The sequence below is a fragment of the Helianthus annuus genome, chromosome 6 (genome assembly GCF_002127325.2).
Source record: "Helianthus annuus cultivar XRQ/B chromosome 6, HanXRQr2.0-SUNRISE, whole genome shotgun sequence".
Classification (NCBI taxonomy): domain Eukaryota; kingdom Viridiplantae; phylum Streptophyta; class Magnoliopsida; order Asterales; family Asteraceae; genus Helianthus; species Helianthus annuus.
Window position 1 is genome coordinate 4,976,280 of NC_035438.2, and position 20,818 is coordinate 4,997,097.

General features: G+C 33.8%; 1 protein-coding gene and 1 long non-coding RNA gene across 5 annotated transcripts in view; both read right to left on the minus strand.

Annotated features, from left to right (window-relative positions):
• The window catches only part of LOC110864468 (KAT8 regulatory NSL complex subunit 3), a 50,301-nt gene that overhangs the window by 12,011 nt on the left and 17,472 nt on the right, over window positions 1–20,818 (minus strand). The gene's annotated exons all lie outside the window — the stretch shown is intronic.
• LOC110864470 lies at window positions 537–11,334 on the minus strand. 4 transcript variants are annotated; one of them, XR_004859904.1, is made up of 8 exons: window positions 9,532–11,334; window positions 8,958–9,011; window positions 6,374–6,459; window positions 5,243–5,304; window positions 4,671–4,818; window positions 2,758–2,811; window positions 828–2,260; window positions 537–749 (listed from the first exon to the last, which is right to left on the minus strand). It is a non-coding gene; the product is annotated as an uncharacterized LOC110864470 (long non-coding RNA). The 4 variants fall into 4 exon arrangements; XR_002549844.2 differs by having other exon boundaries at window positions 828–958; window positions 1,069–2,260; window positions 4,671–5,304; XR_002549843.2 differs by having other exon boundaries at window positions 4,671–5,304.

Consider the following 20,818-nt stretch of genomic DNA (forward strand, 5'->3'; position numbering starts at 1 on the left):
TCATCAAAATTACATATCAATAAAACTACAAATAATCATGGTTGTAAAAGAAGGTCTCCAAGGCCAAGTACTTCCCGAGTAGTCGCTACAAGGCAGGCTGTCGAGGCGAATTTCTTCAACTCGCCTAATTACTCCGAGTCGATAAAACGCGGTCAAAATCGGACAGAAACGGATCTATTAGTTCAACTCGGGCCGAGTTTGACTTAAAAAAAATAAAACATAATTTATACGCATGTCATATTAAAGAATGAATATCATTTTCACGCATTTTGTTATAAATATTAGTAAATCTATGTTATTTAACATATATTTAATTTTCGAAAGCTAATTTCTTTATAATTTAACATGTCCGAGTACTCCCCGAGTACTCTCAACTCCTCGGTCGAACGACTAGGGAGCGCCTAGCGACTTTTGCAACCATGCAAATAATATAAAAAAAGTCTAATAAAATCCCAAAATTATATAAAAATCTCGTTTTCAAAAGCATATAAAAAATATGAACTCATCAAATGTGTTTACAACATGTAAAATATGCCTAAAATAAAAAAGAAAGGTTGGATACAATTTCAACAACTTAGATTGCATGAAGTCTCTAAGTGAATTGTTGATTACTAAAACATAAAAAACACAGATAGTCGGCTCAAATAAGACACCAAGAAACAATGTACAAAAGCGAATATGTGTGGAATGTTTCATGAACACCCGCATGCTCTCTACGCATTATATCGTTGTGGCTTCCATCTTTACACCTAAACAAAAAATATAAAACATCTAAGGCCAACAAATCCCAAAATCTTATTGCAGATTATAACTAATTAACTACACACCTGACTTGTGAACACGCACAGAACCAACAAGATCTACACAACAAATTTGCCTTTTCAACTAATAGGTGGCTTAGAGCTCTTGCGCAAGCGCAGAGAATGGTAAACTTCACTTGAGATCTCAGATTCCATATCTGCAAAAAAATGTGCTCTAACATCTTGGAAAGCCATCACTTAGAAATCTATCAGTCTCGAAGGTTCAATAGTTGTTTTTGACCAATTTGAGTGTCATTCTAACATATACCTGAAGTTGTTCGACGAAATGCCACTTCGAGAAGAAGACACTATCTGCATTAAATCGATGACTTGTCTCAAAAATAAGATGATAAACATGAATCCATGTCCTGAAATTGAAATGTCACTTATTATATCAAATCTCTTAGAATATAATTAGAAAATTTCTCAATTTGGGAGGAACAGGCCCTAGCAATTGAAAAAAAAAATTACGTGTCATTTGCTTCTTCCTAGCTCTCATCAATGATGGGAATTGTTGGCCTAGTTAATATAACAAATCTAAGAATATAATAAGAAAATTTCTCAATTTGGGAAGAACAGACCCAAGCAATTGAAAAAAAAAAAGAAAGAAAAAATTACGTGTCATTTGCTTCTTCCTTGCTCTTATCAATGATGGGAATTGTTGACCTAGTTAATATAACAAATCTATAAAACATACCAAAGTCATTAAAAATTACTCAAACAGTTATGCCGTTAAGAAAAGAAAAAAACCAAGTAACAAATTTAAGAAATCATTTTAACAATAAACAATTTAGCGACTTTTGCAACCATGAGTATAATACTGCATTGTAACAAACATACCTAAGAAATCAACTGCATCATCGAATGCTAGAGTTGGGCTATAATTGTTCCACCTGGGTCGAATGGAGCACTGGACCATCTCATGTTCACTTGCACTTCATGTTCATGAACGTTTATTTGACTAGACCCAAATTGGATTTGTGGATCCAAGTTTATTATTCGATAAGCTACGTCCAAAATTATTTTTCTTGTGTTGTATAAATGCCCATGTGATCGATAACTTATTTTCACCGCCATGTTAGAAAAATTAGATGGATTCAGAAGAGGTCCACTTGTAATGTCCCTTTTTGCGTAATTATAGAATGTCTTACAAGAGTAACTTAAAGACATCAAAAGTACCAACTTGATGCATAATTTTTACAAAATTTGGGCATGACCCGTCCAAAAACGAGCATGCCCCTGTTTTGAACATAATCAAACTAATTAACATCTTATGATCCGTTTGACATAATACTACCGAAAACAAAGGCAACAAGTTTTAAAATATACGACTACTAACAAGTTGTACAAAATGGAAATTTGACCCAAAACATAAGTGCAACTAGCGGAAGCGTTTGGTATGACATATCATGAACATGTGCTCGCTCCAATTCTCCAAGTCGCCTAAATTGAGTATTTACCTACATTCACAACAAAGCTTTTAAAAGTTAGTCATAATATCTAATCCGTCTACAAATACTAACATTTTAGTTCCATTTGCTTACATATTTTCATTTCTTTTACGCATTCGATTACCCGATTAAATGGGTAATGGCATATATTCTCATAATGAGATTCAAGCATACCGCTTTCGACCCGGTATCACCGGGTTAATTGCTTTCAACATAACCTTTCGTTCTATCCGTATAGCGGATTGAACTTCATACATTCGCTTTTGCTTTCACGGCCACCCGTTCAAGACGGATGGTATTATATCATTACTCGCCCTAGTTACTCGAACCGGTCGATTTGCTTATCTTAGCATAACCTTCATTAGCTTAACCAAATCCGCAAGGGATTTGTTATTTATTTTCTAAACACCGTATTCATTATAACAAGGGATAATCATTATAACACGAATTGTTTGACACAATTACTAACAAAATTTAAGTAAAGTTTTGTATGCAACGAAACATACCTCGATCCTGTGAGCCTTCCGATTTCTTAGTACTTGAACCCTCTTCCTTCACGCCTACATTAGCATATTCACTCTATCATTTAGTCCATTCGAACACTATTTCGTTACTTTTATGTTCTACCATCGAACAATATTACTAAACCTTTCGAATTTCACATATCTATTTTCTTAAGCATTTTATCAAACACTTGGCGGGTTTCGCTTTAGTAGGACACAAAACACAATTATTCTTGTACATAATCTGACTAGTTCTTTTTTAGAATTTCTTCAATAATCAAGCAAGTTCACATGATTCTTTTTAACCCATATAAATTCATCTAATGTTCATGTATCATACACATTATCATTCCTCAAGATTTCGAGTTATACATGATCACCTATATTTTGATCATCCTATATTCATGAAATTTCATATCAAATAAATACATATAACAAGTCCTTTAATGGTCAAAACCAAACATAAACCTGATTGTATAGCGAAATTTTACTTCTAATTACACTCATCATAACATGAACTCATGATTGGGTTAAAACCCAATTCTTTCAATTCACCAAATCAAGAAATTAAACTTACCATTCAGCTATATTAGCTTAGATGATCGAAACTTGAGTTCATGCAATGAATTAGCTTTGAGATTTCCTCCTAATTTGGCTGAATTAGCAATTAGGGTTAAACCCTTTGTTCCTCCCTGCCCTGATCGATCTCCAGATACACACACTGTGTATCTTTTCTTTTATTTTTCTTTTTAATATTTGGAGTTTCACTATTTTCACATTTGGCCCTTCTTGATTGTTCATTTATTTAACTTAGTCACCTATTATCATTTATCTAGCATTTTTACACATTACACCAACTAAGTTAATTCTTTTTATCATTTATCTAGCCCCGAAACCTGAACACATATCAAATTCAAGAATTACATACCGAAGAGAAAACCCCTTAAAGGAGGTTTCGTTCCCGAAACCTTTCTCATTCCAACTTGACCACTTCTACTCTGACTTCTTCATCTATTCATTCACGATGCTTAATACAACATAGATGCATTCGAGATCTTGGCAAGAGTTCATTCATGCATAAACGTATTTCTACGCATTGTCCCTCCGTTCTTAAATCAAGTAATTTACTTTCATAATCACATATAAGTCAGAATCCGATCCAGAGCTCTTATTAGTGTCGTTTTCACTTATAATGCTAGTTCCTAGCATGCATCATCGCTAGCGGTTCGCTCATTGAAATTTATTCCAAATGTATACTATTGGTCGTATAAGCTTATGCTTACGGCTTGTTTCTATCTTTCCAAATATGCGTAACATATTCATACATTTACTAATATAATTAATTCGATCTATTTTATTCCGCACACGAATCATGCACGATATAATTCATTATTGTAATCATGAGCAAACCCATTATCCCATTACTAACGTTCTTCCAATTACTTTCTGGTTCATATGAGGGCTTAGCATAACATTATACGTATACTATAGACATTTAATGTCTTAGTGGTACTAATACAAAGCTACCCACTTCCTAATTGCTTTTTCATACCTAATACGAGTATAAGGTATCATTCTACGGTTACTACCGTCACTTGAACTAATCACAAGTTTGAGGTTAGCCTTAAATTTAATCCTTCGCACACTTTATCATTAGCTCCTTGCATGAATTACTTATGATAACAACTGGGTATGTTATGTACGAGCATCACACTAGCGTTTAACCAATTCGGCTCAAACTTTCATTTAAGGCCTTTAAATCTCCCTCTTATTAACATTCATACCTTCTCACGCTGACCATTACAGGTCGATCATTGTATACCATACCATAATTAATCTACCATTCATTTTGTTCACACTTACAAATAAATCTACGGATTCTCAATCATTAATTAAGGATTAAACATTTTACTAACCTCGCCTTCAATGCATAAGTCAGTTATCCGTGTGCCGGATCGATCCGCTTCTTTATATGTACCTTCCATACCAGATTGGTCTCATTCATTCATGAAATATGCTCCCACTCGTGAGCATCCTTCCACTAGCTTCATTACTATCATCTCGCTAAGAATTTCATCATATTTATCTATAAATAATAGTTAGCACATAACCTTTCATATTTGCGTCCCACAGGGTGTTTGGTCGCCGATTGTCTCTTTCACAATTTTCTTATGTACATGTTAAAACATATCATACATTCCATTCCTTACATACTATCATTTCATTTTATTGGTTATTTCGTCGACTTTTGCAGTTTGACCTTTTTAAGGTCGGACTAACATCCCCCTTACTTATTGTGGTCGCATCGGGGTACACGTTCGTACCTTATACTTGCATTATTGCAAGGACTTCATTTACTTCGTTTGACTTTTCGGAAGTCTAATTGTAAATACATTCTTACATATGGGTATCAGTTATCTTGTTCTGACACGTCAGTCTCTAATCGAGCCCTAAGCTCTTATTGAAAATATAATCTTTTTATACGTACCTGGCGCGGGTCAAATCTTTTGACTCGTTATTCATACTTTGCGACGGTTAATGCTTTCCAAACTGTGACAATGCATGCCCATACATTATGCTCACCTATAAGTAATAACTTGACAAACCGAACATTAAATACCGGGTTCAAATGGCGATCGCCATTTGACCCGTATAACATATTTGAGTTTGGTACTTAGTTTTTATTCTTACTTGTTTAATCCATCTTCACTTACGGATGCGAACTTTTAATTTATTACCTTTCATTCTTACTGATTTGAATCCATTTCTCAGATTCTAATATTTTCATCCGTACCTTTCGTTGTTTTGTCGTATCATTTACCATGTCATTTCGTATGATATGTTTTCGTATTAATCTTCTAAATTCAACTTCAAGTGTTGGGTCCAGCACTAATTCTATGTCCTAATTCATGTTGCGCGTCTCTACGCGACACTCACATTCAATCGTAAGCTTAAACTTTTCATTCTTATCTTTCTTTCTTATATTGATCCAATCCTTTAAGAATCATTAGACCCCTTTTTGCTAGCTTGAACGGACATAAGTGAGATGATTCTCGTGTTTTTCTCGAGTTTCGGTCAATTCATGACCATCTCTTAATATATCATTTCCATTTGTTCGTTTACCTTATTTGGTGTTAATTCACCTACGTTCTCTAGCGTGTCTCTTACTAATGAGTATCCTACATTACACGTTGCATTTTTTACGTAATATTTCCAAAATTGTAAATAATTATTATTTCCTGACATTCTATGATTTGGCCTTTTAAAGTTATTCACCACTTAGTACCTATTGTATATAAGTACTATATCACGCGTTGTACTTTCTTTGAATTCAACATATTTACAAAATGTCTTTAGCTAATACCTCATCTAACATTCTCTCCATACCTTTCATTAACATTACCAAGTTCTCATTTCCGCCTTAAAACTTCTCAACTAGAATCTATGACTGGTTTACCCCTATAATGAGGTCTTACCGGTTTAACATAAGCCAACCATTTCAACCAAAACGTATCTTAACATTTCTCATTTATTTATATGTTTCACTTTAATTTTTGACTGTTCAAATACGCATACATCTTCATGTGGATAAATTCGAAGTGATGGCGAAATCACTTACCTTTAGCGTCCATGTTCATGCTTGCTTCATCGCTTCCTCTTACCATGTTTGCCATCCATGCTTGAGTCAATTGACAAGATTTCATCCTTACATATTATTACGTTCGTAACATCATTAGCTTATGTGAGCATACTCACAACTATTCACACGTTAATTGACTTCCGTTAGTCAAATTTGGTATAAATGAGACATTTATTAATAGTTATCTCATTCCCAATTCATACATCTAAACTATCAAGCATAACACATAAATCATTGAACACATAACACATTAACTCTTTACTTAATCATTTGAGTCTAATGGCCGTTCTATAATATTCCTATACTGTTGACTTTTAGAAAGTCAACTGTCTTGCTTACACACTTTAAACTTTTGAACATGTATCCATCTAAATATGGTAGTCCATAATATTAATATCCCATGCATTTCATACTCGTATTGTATTGTATGATATCAATTTAAGTGATCCTCTAAGCAATACACATATACATTCAAATACACATACTTTTACATGCTAATGTTTCATTATTCTACAATTAGCAAATATCATTCGAGGTAACTATATATCATAATCCAACATATCCTTTACTAATAAGCTCATATGATTCACATTTAGCACATACTCGCCTCTTAACCATAACAAAACAAATCATTAAATACACATAAGCATCACACCATTCATGTGCAAGGTACAAATCTCTAATGCGTAATTCTATCAAAGCATACTTTCATCCAAATTTTCATACGAATTCCAACTCCACTTTATACATTCGTCATTCATTTCATGCCATTCCATATGTTACATTCGACTTTTATAAATTTTTGCTTTATTGCCGACGATCTTCATAACTTGACAAGAACATAAAACGGGTATTTCTGAGAAGTATGAGAACTTAAATCATAATTCACAAGCTTCTATACATCATAGTTCATTAGCCCATAATTACTTCGTTCTCATTCTTAAATTTTAAACTTTTACTCCCCTTTTTAAATTTTCATCATTCACTTAGTATCATTCGACACGTTACTTTCAACTTTTACATTTAATACGGATCATAAGCTTTCAACATATCATTATTCATTAGTCCGTATTACTTATTCTCATTCTTACATCTCAAGCTTTACTTCATACGTTCGTCGTTTGTTTTATACCCTTTTTCACATTCCATTCAACGTTTAATGGTTTTATACCATTGCCACTATTTATTTATTTCTTACATACTTAATTTGCCTCATAATGACTCTACAAAACCGTGAATCAGGCTCCCGGGAAGTATCGTTAATTAAAATTTGGAAAATCTTAAAATTTTCGTGAGCTGGATTACACAAGCCGTCGGCGACGGCTTCCTAGCCCGTCGTCGACGGGCTCCAGAAAGTGGCGTCGGCCACTTTAGTCCGTCGACAGGCAATTAGGGCGTCGGCGACGGCCAGAGGCCCGTCGGCGACGGCCTCTCCTATGCTAAATCGCTGCTGAACTTTATTTTGGTTGTGCCGACTGTTTTCCGGGTCCGTTTTCAGCTACCCGGGTCCAGGGATTTCTCATTTTACCCACCTTAACACTTTTTAACATAATTAATATTAAATCTTAAACCGTAACGCACTACACATACTCATATTAAGAGAATGTTTAAAACTTTTACCTCATTGGCGATCTCGGAGCGAGCACATTTGCACGAGCCATCGGTTTGAGTTCGAGCACTAAGACTCTTGCCCGAATCCCTCAAACCTTGGCTCTGATACCAACTTGTAACGTCCCTTTTTGCGTAATTATAGAATGTCTTACAAGAGTAACTTAAAGACATCAAAAGTACCAACTTGATGCATAATTTTTACAAAATTTGGGCATGACCCGTCCAAAAACGAGCATGCCCCTGTTTTGAACATAATCAAACTAATTAACATCTTATGATCCGTTTGACATAATACTACCGAAAACAAAGGCAACAAGTTTTAAAATATACGACTACTAACAAGTTGTACAAAATGGAAATTTGACCCAAAACATAAGTGCAACTAGCGGAAGCGTTTGGTATGACATATCATGAACATGTGCTCGCTCCAATTCTCCAAGTCGCCTAAATTGAGTATTTACCTACATTCACAACAAAACTTTTAAAAGTTAGTCATAATATCGTCTACAAATACTAACATTTTAGTTCCATTTGCTTACATATTTTCATTTCTTTTACGCATTCGATTACCCGATTAAATGGGTAATGGCATATATTCTCATAATGAGATTCAAGCATACCGCTTTCGACCTGGTATCATCGGGTTAATTGCTTTCAACATAACCTTTCGTTCTATCAGTATAACGGATTGAACTTCATACATTCGCTTTTGCTTTCACGGCCACCCGTTCAAGACGGATGGTATTATATCATTACTCGACCTAGTTACTCGAACCGGTCGATTTGCTTATCTTAGCATAACCTTCATTAGCTTAACCAAATCCGCAAGGGATTTGCTATTTATTTTCTAAACACCGTATTCATTATAACAAGGGATAATCATTATAACACGAATTTTTCGACACAATTACTAACAAAATTTAAGTAAAGTTTTGTATGCAACGAAACATACCTCGATCCTGTGAGCCTTCCGATTTCTTAGTACTTGAACCCTCTTCCTTCACGCCTACATTAGCATATTCACTCTATCATTTAGTCCATTCGAACACTATTTCGTTACTTTTATGTTCTACCATCAAACAATATTACTAAACCTTTCGAATTTCACATATCTATTTTCTTAAGCATTTCATCAAACACTTGGCGGGTTTCGCTTTAGTAGGACACAAAACACAATTATTCTTGTACATAATCTAACTAGTTCTTTTTTAGAATTTTTTCAATAATCAAGCAAGTTCACATGATTCTTTTTAACCCATATAAATTCACCTAATGTTCATGTATCATACACATTATCATTCCTCAAGATTTCGAGTTATACATGATCACCTATATTTTGATCATCCTATATTCATGAAATTTCATATCAAATAAATACATATAACAAGTCCTTTAATGGTCAAAACCAAACATAAACCTGATTGTATAGCGAAATTTTACTTCTAATTACACTCATCATAACATGAACTCATGATTGGGTTAAAACCCAATTCTTTCAATTCACCAAATCAAGAAATTAAACTTACCATTCAGCTATATTAGCTTAGATGATCGAAACTTGAGTTCATGCAATGAATTAGCTTTGAGATTTCCTCCTAATTTGGCTGAATTAGCAATTAGGGTTAAACCCTTTGTTCCTCCCTGTCCTGATCGATCTCCAGATAGATACACACACTGTGTATCTTTTCTTTTATTTTTCTTTTTAATATTTGGAGTTTCACTATTTTCACATTTGGCCCTTCTTGATTGTTCATTTATTTAACTTAGTCACCTATTATCATTTGTCTAGCATTTTTACACATTACACCAACTAAGTTAATTCTTTTAACTCTCTCTCTCTCTCTTTTTTTTACTCATTTTCATATAATTCCCGTTTTGGGGTGTTACACCACTAACCATAGTTAATCTGGTGACTATTTGCAAACCAAAGGGAAAACATTTTTGTGGCTCCAAATCATCTTGAATTCCATTCATGGATTCCATGTAATCCATGTCTTTAGGTATATCCACCATCAAAATTATTATAATATTCCTAGTTTTCTTATTGGACCTCCTTATTTGACCTTTTGAAATCAATATTTTCTTTTTAATCGGAATATCGCTTACCTTTTGAACTTCCGCTAAATCAAGAGATTTGACCAAATTACCTTCCTTTTGGAAACCCTTTATTTCCTACACGAAAGAAGTGTTTACCTTTAATTGTGATTGAGACCCACCGCTAGCCATCGAACGACCTATCACCACCATAGAACCACCAGAGGCAGAAGCTATCACATCACCCAGCCCAACGCCACCAATAACCACCGCATCCCCTAGATTTTCACCAGATAAAAACTCATTAAAATTAATAGCAATCTTCAAATCATCATCCACTACGTCTTCTCCTACATCAACAAGCTTTCCACCCAGTAAAATTTGCCCACTACCGGCAACCCAGGAATACCATTCCTCATCCCTGTATACATCATACACGGGAGGTGACGGATAGATAAACTCATCAACTTTCCTGAATTTGACATTGCTTATCTGACGGACTTCCAAGGTTTCGATTGCACACCCGGTCATCCAAGAATACCATTCCCCGTCCTCGTATTCATCATAACAAGGAGGTGACGAATAGATAACGTTACAATTTCCAGGATACTCCTTCTTCTCACAGTTCTCATCCCGGAAGAAAGCGTCTGAGTCGGTTTCCTGAAACTTGTAACCATCGCAGTCTTTAGGATGTTCCTCTTTCCGAACAATCTCATCCCAGATGACATCCTTTGGGTCAGTTTCCTGGATCTTGTGATCTTGTGAATTGAACACGACAGTTTCGCGTGCGATCAAATGGCTCAAACACAATGATTCATTAATTTTTCTAACATGGCGGTGAAAATAAGTTATCGATCACATGGGCATTTATACAACACAAGAAAAATAATTTTGGACGCAGCTTATTGAATAATAAACTTCCAATTTGGGTCTAGTCAAATGAACGTGCATGAACATGAAGTGCAAGTGAACATGAGATGGTCCAGTGCTCCATTCGACCCAGGTGGCACAATTATAGAGTCGGGCGATATGATCTATGAAGTTGAATTGTTTAGGTGGGTCGTGATAATAAGGAATCAAGTTGATGTTCCTTTTGATCCGGGTGGCTTTGGTTCGAAGACAAAACTCGAGGACGAGTTTTCTCTGAAGACGGGGAGTATGATGCAGAGATATCTATGGATATTATTTTGTATTTATTTGAATTTAGTTTCCTAGTATTTTGTTATTTAGTTTCCTTTTGAATTATAATTCCTATCATATAAATAGGATCTTTAGGGTTATTGTTTATTAGTTTTTTGAGTTTGATTATTGTAAAGAAAACCTTGAGGTTTCTTTGAACCATTCGGTTCCAGGTCTTTGAATGAATCATTGTGTTTGAGACATTTCATCGCACACGAAACTGCATCAGAAATGAGCGTGTTCGTTTGTTAATTTTACGTTAAGAACGCTCATGAACACAACTGAAAATATACAAACACAAACAAGAGTTTATGAACTTAATTTATATACACTGATGCTTATTAAATTTTTTATTTGTCATAATTTTGAAGTATTTAAATAAAATATAAAAACTAAAAACACAAATGAACTATCAAACATGTTACTGAACATTCACGAACATAAATGAACGAACATGGCACATTTAACTGCGCGTAGCTTGAGCTACGACTCTTCACCTCGTACCCGTGCACCGTCACGCGTGTCAGCCGGTCATGTGAGTGGGAGTCGGTAAGAACACAGGAGCAGAGATGCTCATCAAAGTATAAGTGCCACACGCAACGCGCGTGCAAACACATCGGTCCGTGCGTGCACACCCTTCAAATGATCTTTGATGACTGGACACACGCACGGAAAACTATGACCCTACGTATCATGAAGGTGACAACACAAACATTTACACTACAAGAATGCAGAACAGTCGCGCCATCTATAAACCACCTACGTAGATCGCATACAATCGAGATGTTGTAGATGATTACACTATGGTTTACGAACCACCAACTGCCACAGAGAACCCCACCGGCTTTGCATCCCCTTCCCCTTACATTTACGATGTTGTAATTTTAGCCCCTTAACTTTGGTACCTTCAAAGTTTCATAAAATGGCAAATTTAGTCCCTAAACTATTACTCCATTGTACAAATAGTTTGCTTTTGACACCCTAACTTTGTCATAGTTTCCATTTCAGCCCCAACTTTGTTATAGTTTCCTTCTTACCCCAAAACTTTATCAAATTTTATTTTTACCCTTTCTTAGCCCTTAAGTTTAGGAAATGCAATTTTTAACCACTTAACTTTTTAAGAGCTTTGTAAATGCCACTTTGACCCCCTTGAGAGTTTTTGGCTTGAAGACGATATAAATTCGAGTTAGTCGGGTCGCGTATAATACCTTATGATTATACGATATAAATTCGATTTACGTTACATTTTGATCCATTCGCAATGCAACTATATGATATATTGAGTTCAATCGGATATGTCAAAACGTGCGTTTTCATATGGTTAACACATCACATAACGTTGCACATAAAATCTTCCGGGCCCTTTTTAAATTTGTGCCTCTTGCGTCGGCACGGGTTGGTCGGCCCATTACATATTAATTATACTGTTTTTTATATACAACTAGGTTAGGTTATATTGTTTATAACCTAGTTACTACGTTAATATTGACATGTAAAAACAAGTATTTTTACAATGTTCTCAAACCCGGACCGGACCGGCCGGCCGGACCGGTTGGGCCGGGGTTCGGAAGCCTTGTCGGTCTGGTTCACTATGTTAGCCCGTTTCTGCATCAGGCCGGGGGTCTGGCCGGAAACCGGCGGTTCTTCAGGAGAGGGTCGGTGCTTCCATCTTCCATTCTGTTAATAAATGCCCGGCGCTTCAATGTCCGGTCCGGTCATGAAAACATTGTATTTTTATTAAATCGATTCCCAATGGCTCTTCTTCTATCAATCTCCCGGGGTTTCATGTCGAAATTACAAGAATTCCCTTCGATTCATCGTCGTTGTCTTCTGTCAAAAGGTATCTATCAATCGATTCTTTGTTGACGTAACTAACTTCGTGTGTACTAGAAACCCTAATGATTGTCGCTTGTAGATGAAACCCTAGCTAATCAATGATTCATATATAACTAAAACCTAATCGATTTATATGATATGAGCATTTTGATTCATATAGCATTTTGATTGATTTTTTGTATATATATTTTGATAGATATAAACAATGTAATCACCCTTGATACTTTAAAATACAACAACGTGTCTTTTATAAAATTGAATGAACTCGCCAGTATTTTTCGCTAATAAAATGTTTTCAAACGCGTTTTCAGGTAACTTACTGTGAAGGTAATAAAAGCCCTCTATGAATATTTACTAGATGTCCCTCCCAGGGACGCATGTGTCACACCCCAACCGATGGCGGAAACATCGGAGCGAGGCGAAGAAAGATTGCTCATCACACATAACGCTAATTGTGACAATAGAATTAAAGATAAATTGATTTCATTCATAAATAAATGTTACCATACATGAAAAATACAAGAAAACAATACAACAACAAATATGGAATTTATACAACGTATTTGACCTAAGACGTCTAAGTGTGTATCTAAGCATCAACACTACTTCAATTTAAAAGCATCGTCATCCTCAACCTGTAACATGTTTAAAATAAAGTTCAATGCAAAATCAAAGGCGAGTATACAAGTTTGATACGTACATAGCATAAAAATATAAGTTTCAAACAATTCCATGTGGCAAGCTCTTGATACAAGATAAACAATAAAATCGGCGTGTGTCTAACATATCAAACCAACGATGAAACGCAATATGCTCATGACATTACCACAACTCTACGGGCGGTGCGTTAATCCGATAGCGCTATATATGTCACGGATAGGCTCATACGAAGTTAATGATAAGTCTAACACAAGATGTCCTCAACCCAAGTTTAAAGTATCAAGTAATCAAATAAGCATGCGTGAAATAGGAACGTTTGTGTATTATGATTAAAGTGTAAGTTTATAAACAACATGTTACACCCCAAAAAGTGGTAAACAAAAAAGGGGTTCAAGTATACTCACATAATTGCGAAGAGTTAATCCACGAGAATACACCGCACGAAAAGGAACGGTTTATATCTAAATAATAATCGCAATGCAAATAGATGAAATTCTAAGAGAAAGAACAACCTATTAATTTTAGGAAATTGGGTTCTCCTATTTGGGGACTTAGAATTATATCAAATTATACTTATTCACCCAAAATAACCAAATTAATAATTATACGATTCTAGACTTTAATAAAATCGCAAAATCATAAAATTACCATTTTAATGGTTTTCAAATATTTGATAAAATTCCATGAAAGTTCTATAACAATTATACAACCACTAAAAATCAGTAGAAACATAAATCCAATTTTATTTGCCACAATATTGTATTTTTAAATAATTAAATCATGTATATATGTGTGTATATATATATACTAGGTTAGAACCCCGTGTATTACACGGGTTGAATAAATGTAATTTTATATACTAAATTAAAACAATTATTCTTTAAAAATCTCGTTTATTACACGGGTTGAACATCATCATCTAGTAGTTTTGCATCAAACTTTGGACATAAGGCACATAACACTTAGTAATCGGGACAAAGACCGATTAGTGCATGTTCCCTTTTGTCTTTCTGCTATCAACGCCACCACATGATGATGATGCATGATTAACCGTCCGCCGCTTTTAACGTTATTTTCACAAATTTAGTGAAATAACGTTAAAATTAGTGCAATTTCACTTTTGCCCTTCGAGCGTCCACACATATATACATTATTAAAAGTTAGATTAGATTATATATGAAATTAAGTGTATAACAAAAAGTCTTTATAAATTTCACGTAGAATTAATTGGAATCCTTTATTAAAAGTATGTTAGATTATATATGGGCTTATACGTGTGAGTAATTGTGATTATTGAATGGTCGAATTTTGAGGGTTTTGAAATGTGAATTTGATTATGATATATTATATTTTAGTTTTAAAACTTCTAGAATGATTGAATCAAATAAAAGGATTATGATTTCCTAGAAACAAAATTAACTGAGTTTTTTTTTTCTGATCATTTTGAACATGAGCAAATAGAACGATAGCATCTTAATAAAAAAATAACTAATTATAAATGTGAAACCTAATAATTTTACTTCTGTCCCATTTGAACGGAAAAGATAAGTACAAACTAAGTTTAAAAAAAATACAATATGAAAATAAAACTAATTTTTTTGGAAAGTTGCAACAAAAAACATATAAATAATAACGGTAGCAATTAATTATTGTCATATTTTCTTTTTCAAAAGTTATCATATATAGAAATAATCGGTACCACGTTTTGAAACATTTTGTATATTATATTTTATCAAATTTTTTTAAAGTTTTTTTTTATAAAATAAGAGATAAGGGTAAACTAAATAAAAAAGTATCAATTTGGTAAATAATAATATTAAGTATGAAAAGGTAGGAAATTACAAATGTAGACATCTTCAATGAATAACACGTGTCCAAAATCAGGTTTCTTTTATTATATAGTATAGATTATATTCATGAATTCTAAAAAAAAATTAGAAACAATTCTATAAAAATTCCCTGGTGTTTATATAATCTGAAAAATCAATGAAAATATTTATTTAATTTATTTGAGATTATCTTGTATTTTTATTTGATTTATCTAATAATTAAAACATAAATAATTCACCAAAATTCCAATTGATATCTAAAAATTCCCAAAATTTACACACAATATACTAGTATGATATATAACAATATTATACTTTCAGTTTCATGAAAACACAAGTCTAAATCTAAAAGCCCCAAATTCTATGCATGAAGAACCCTAATTTCAATTAAAATTAAAATTAAATTTAGATAAATTAGCATTCTATCACTGAAATTGATATAGGGCTTTTGTAGAGCACGAAAAATCAAGCAAGTTGGGCTTTGGAATCACCTGAAAAGGTTGAGAATTGAAGGAGATATCGTCCGCACAATTTACAAGCCCTAGAATGTTCTTCGACTAAATTCGCGATGTAGAGGTGATGAAATGGAGAAATTGCAATGGGGTTTTACATGGTTTGACTAGGAGAATGAATGGTAAATGTTTCGGGATCCAATTTAACGATTTGATACAAAACCCAATTGATGTTCTTGAAGTGTTTTAAACATATGTTAATGGTGATTAAATTCTTATTTCAATTGATCGGTTTCAAGTTGTTTCTGAACGACTAAAGGGTGGTAAAAATTAATCTCCATTAAGACGATTTTAATGAATTAAATTCGAAGCCCAAACGTTACGTATACTACGAGATCAGCCAGCTTAGTTCACGTTTTCAGGTTCAATGGGTGAAGAAGAAAGCTGCCAGGTCTTCGTTCGGTTTGTGGTTTTAATGAATGTCGCAACAAACTATCATCAAAAGGTGCTTTCGAGCAGCTTGTGCACGCTGTGTTTGTTATTGTGAGTGGTTCTGGTTTCGATTCCCATCCCCAGCATTTGTTTTGTTATTATTTTTTTCCGAAGAATCTTCTAGCTGATTGTTTATAAAGAAAGGAGATCTAGTGGCTTTGCAGCCTAACTGGTTGGCAATGTCTTTGTTGAACGGTGTGTTCCGGGTTCGAATCCTACACACCACGTTTTTCTTTTTTTTTTCTTTTTTTTGAACGGTAAATTTGGATCACTGACGGACTACTGGAGTATCATCGTGCCACCAGCAGAACCACCCGATCATATCCATCTCAACTAAGCAATATAATGCCTATACACCAATTCAGAAGGAAACCCAATAAATCTGGGAAAAACCCCCTTTGTGAGAATCGAACCCATGACCTAATGGTCATAAGCCTTATCTCACCACCAAGATACCACTAGGCTATAATTCCATGGGTCCACGTTTTTTCTTTTTAAACATTAATTTCAACTTTCAAATAATTGCACAATGGACCCTGAATTTCGTAACTTTTATTAAATGACAATTTAACCCCTTAATGCTACATAAGCTGTTAACTTGATTAACCTAGTTAGTATATCTCTTTTATAAAGTTAACAAATAAACTAACCTAGTTAATTAACTTGTTTTATTTTATAGTTTCCAGTAATTACAAAACAACCCCTCAACTTGTAACTTTTTATAACTAGCGAATTTAACTAATGTCTTCCTTTATATAAAACTAACCAAACTAACTAAGTTTCTTTACAAAGTTAACGTTTTTCATTCGGTTTTAATCCAGCGTGATACGTGACGGTTACTTAAATAATAATAAAAAAAAAGTAATTGAAAATGATCCGGTTTTGCAATCTGGGTCGAATTTCGGAGACCCGATTTTGACGGATGTTACAGTCTCCCCTACTTTAGGAAATTTCATCCCGAAATTTATTCAAATGGAAGACTTGATTTGGCAAGATGTGATTATTTAAAATTTAGATTTTGTTGTTTTGAAAAGTATGAATTTTGAAGAATGGAAAGATATGTTTATAAAGGAGTTTGTTTGTCTAAAATGATTTTGAGGCATAAGCATAAATAAAACGTGTAGGTGCGTGTTTAGGTAAAGCGCGTTTGAACAAGTTTTGAATAACCAAATTGGAGGTGTATTAAAATGTGTCGTGTTTAAGAAGAAGAATTTTGCATAGAATGGTTTGTATTTAATGAAAGTGTGGTAGTTTGTGTGGAAAGTTTAATGGATAGTATAAAATCACACATTTTATTGAGAGGAACAAGAAGATTTGGTACTTTGAATAAGGTGATAACGGTCTTCTAAGTACGTTTGCACAAGAATAGAGAATAGAAAGTTAGTTTTAACTTTAAACTTCGAATGTATAAACGGATTTGTTCGTAATGAGGCCAGGGGCGTACCCACCCTAAGCCAAGGGTGGGCGGGCGCACCCCATGAAAAAATATTTTTTAGTGTTATTTTGGCGCCTAGGCGATTTTTGTTCTCTGATTAAATTATGTCGTATTTATTTATTTCTTTATTAAAAGCGGTCATGAGCTTTAATATAATTTAACACAAATCCCTATTGCGTATATATTATAGATCATCTTAACCTAATTTAGAATTTCTATAACTCAAAACTCATAAGGAGACATGAAGGACAAAAGCTGATACAGTACCATACGTCAAAGAAGATCAGAAGTTGTTACAAGTTGTTACGGACATGAAGTTACCAGGTATGTACGTTTAATCTACAATCAGCCAAAATCCACAATCACCTATATTATTGTGTTACTGAGTACTATATACAACGTTATAATATAACCATTTAATAAAATTTGACATTTAAAAGTTTAACAATTAAAGACATATTAATACTCATTATTAATATTAAATAATACTTATTTAATAAAAATTTGACATTTAAAAAATTTGACAATTAAAGACATAATAATAATTCATAAATAAAACCTTTATTATAATATATACAAAAAAAAACTAGTTATTTTTCACCCGCGCGTTGCGGCGGGGATCCAATGACTGCAAAACGCGTGTCAGCAACAGCAAGCAGATACCGAATATCAAAACATAAATAAAATGACGTGGTAAGTATAGGACCCACACGTCCTACATGTTGGAAATTCGATTGTTTTCAATTCAGTTATTACGGTGCTATCACGTTGAAATATGGATGAGCTCGGTACCAGTAACGGCACCGAAAGTGCCGATCCGAAAAATCATCGAAATTAGTTACCGGCACCGAAAATGCTCGGTACAATACGGTATGGTATTTGAAGCTAAAAATCAATAAATACAGGTATGGTGCTAGACCGGTGTCGAACCGAAAGTAACGATTCTGAAAACGCCAAAAGGTGGGTACCAAATTGGTATCGAGAATGATTTGGTATTGTAAATTTGGTACCAATACGATACCAGTTTGATTACAGGATTTGATACGATTTGCTCGTCAATAATCTAAATATCCAAGTTAATTTTACATGTTACAATTCATTCATTACAGAAAAAGACAAAAACGAAAGCAAAATAAGTTGTTGTGTATATAAAACCCAATTCAAACAAAATACAATTTACTTACTGTGTGTATGAAAAGTAATATAAACGGTGCAATTACTTGCATTGCTACGTTGTTATAGGATTTGATGAGCTCAATACCAACCGTACCAAAAATACCTTTACCGAAATCTCTAAACGTGGGTACCGGTACCGAATATACCTAGTATGGTACGGTTCGGTACCGGTCGGTACTGGTACGGCACCAGTATTTGAAGGTAAAAACCGGTGAATACCTGTGCAGAACCGGTATCGAAAATACACCGGTTTGATAGATTTGAGACCGGTACCTATACCCGATACCATTTGCTCATCTCTTAATGATGTTACCATTCTAATCTATTCTAATTCTAATTTTCATTTAAAATTTATATATAATAAAATAAAATCTATATATAATAAAATATAAAGTACTGTTCATTCAGTTTAGATTTTATTATATATAAATTGACATTTAATAATACTTATAAAAAATTGACGTTTTATAATATACACAATTCATTTCATAAAAATATAAATATGAAGTTTTTAATAGTTATACTCAATCAAAAAACATATTCACATTTTTTATTAAAAATATACATCATTTCATAAAAATATGAAGTTTTATAATATTAACACATTTTTATAACAACATTTTATAAAAAATAATTTTCTTATATAGATATTTCACAACTTCCCGATACAAAAATCCCATCAACTAAAATAAAGTGCCATATGTACATCTCAATCATTGGGTAATCATTGGCTAACACCCAATGATTGGCATTAATTAGATGGTAGGGACCATTTTTTTTTCAAACGTATGGAGCTATGAGGGGCGTATGGAGGAGGGTGATTTTGAGGCGTATTGAGCAATGAGGGGCGTATGCTCCACAAAACCAAACAAATTACAACACCACTGGACACCAAGAGTTACAAAACTATTCAACCTAGTTGTGATAAAAGCAACAGAACAACACCTATCTATGTTTAAACAACTAATATAGACTTCAGTTCCATCTCATATTATATAACTAACAATAGTTTAGTACAACGTACTCGTGTTCATCTGGTTCCTAATAGGGGTGATTACTCCTTGAGACATCCAGCTAGAAGTTTCGGGTACGCGGGAGCAGGCAGTCGAGTATGCTTTTACATATGCTTCCCTTACTATACATCATGGAGAATAACAAGATTAGTTTCTATTGATTTTTTAGAACATCAGCATTGTTTCATTAAAAAGGGCCAAACATATAGGTATTGTGTCGCTTCAATCCGCTCATTGATCATGCAGCGTTTTTTTACTTCCACTCCATAGTTGTCAATAGCGATCACTGTAGCGCGCTATAATGTCGCTACTAGGGTTGTAGCGATGGATAGCTAGAATAGCGGCACCTCTTAACTCTACATGTAAAATAGTATATATAATAATGTATTTTTATATAATATACATATAAAAAATTAAAAAAAAATTCTAGTGTAACGCCATTAACAACTATGTTCCACTCTTAACTCTAAAACTTATATATATTAGAATATCATGACAAAAAAAGTAATCAGAAAATCTTATAACCTAGCTAATATCAACCAGACCAGACGCAAGCCTACATCACATTATACACACACAATCATACATAATACTTACGATCAATATGAATTGAATCGCAACTACAAACCTAGCTACCTAATACCTACGTAATCGCAACTACAATCCTAGCTACATAATACCTACGTAAACGTAATAGCAAATAATAT